Raw genomic sequence first — 1403 nt, 5'->3', positions numbered from 1 at the left:
ATATTGGGTAAATGCCCAAGACATCTATAGAAATGTAAATCGCCGCTTGATTCATTCATTTGCTTAACTTGTTTTGGGCCGTAAACAGGTTGTGAATAGGAAACAAAGCTCCCCACAGGAATTTCCACACCGGAAGTAGCATATGCTAACGTGCACATAGTCAATTAGGATTATTTATAATAAATATGAATTAATAAGTGCAATTTCTTTAACCATAGAGAATAACTAAATCCTTCAGGACAATATCACAACAGTGCACTCAACACACTATGTTATCCATCTAACAGACTCCACATGTTCTCACTGTAATTTCCCCCTCATGAATGAATTTATGCTGCACTAATCTGAATGTTCGGAGGGAAATCAAACGCATTTTACTCGCAGTACTCAAGCTGACTTACTTTTGTTTGACTGACGGCGTACTCACAATTGTACCCAGTCCTTGGTGAATTGGATGTGAGCCTCCAGAGATTTATAATGGCAAAATTGGTGCGCCGTGTATGCGCTGACTTTACAGACAAGGTACGAGAATATATCAGGCTAAGTCAATAGCAGTTTGGTCTTCAGGGTTTCTACTCCACTGCCGGATTTCATACGGGTCCACATTTCCAATGCACTCTGTTTTTTTGCAAATACCGTCTCTTTGCATCTGGACACAATCTGTCTCTATACCGTCCTTTTTCTTTTGAGCTACTTTTCAGAATTGCTCCTTCCAACACAAAGAGTGTGTTTGTTTTGATTTGTGGCCTGCCAATATGGTGCTGCACTCCTACAATGCACTGCGGCGTTATGTCAGCTTCAAAGCCCGTTGCGTGCAGGAGAGTATGCGCATGTGCATTGCCATGGTGATTTTAAAAATAAAGATAAATGAAAAGTAATTCATAAAAAGTAAATATTTAAACATTCCCACAAATATGCAATGAACGTGCAAAAAATTGTTTAGTAGTTGTTGCTGTTTCTTTCTTTCTTTCTTTTTTGGAAAAATAACTGACATCTCTGAGGCGCCAATTCCGACAGTGAGAGGAACGGCCGGTACACCTGATACAGGAGACGGGAAGAAACAAGCCGATTATGTTCGCGTTAATTAAGTGGTTGGAATTCTCAATTCTGCCAACTGAACATATACGAGATTTTAATGAGGATGAATAATTAGCCGGCATGGAGGAAACAAACCTTTATTTGGTGGAGTGGCGACAAGGAGCCAACGTTTCCACCGGTTGCTTAAGGCCGCGTTCCGTGCTTCTCTCACAGATGGCAACTGGGTTGACCGCCTTCCATGGGTTTTACTGGGGTTGCACTGCGCGGTTAAAGAAGACCTTGGGGTTTCCCCGGCTGAACTTGTCCTTGGTCAGCCCCTCCGGGTCCCCGGGGAATTCTTGCCTGAGAGCCCACCCCCGTGCTTC

Source organism: Pundamilia nyererei, unplaced genomic scaffold (genome assembly GCF_000239375.1).
Source record: "Pundamilia nyererei isolate P.nyererei 1_Seehausen unplaced genomic scaffold, PunNye1.0 scaffold00737, whole genome shotgun sequence".
In the NCBI taxonomy this organism is placed as follows: domain Eukaryota; kingdom Metazoa; phylum Chordata; class Actinopteri; order Cichliformes; family Cichlidae; genus Pundamilia; species Pundamilia nyererei.
This window is presented reverse-complemented; position numbering follows the sequence as displayed.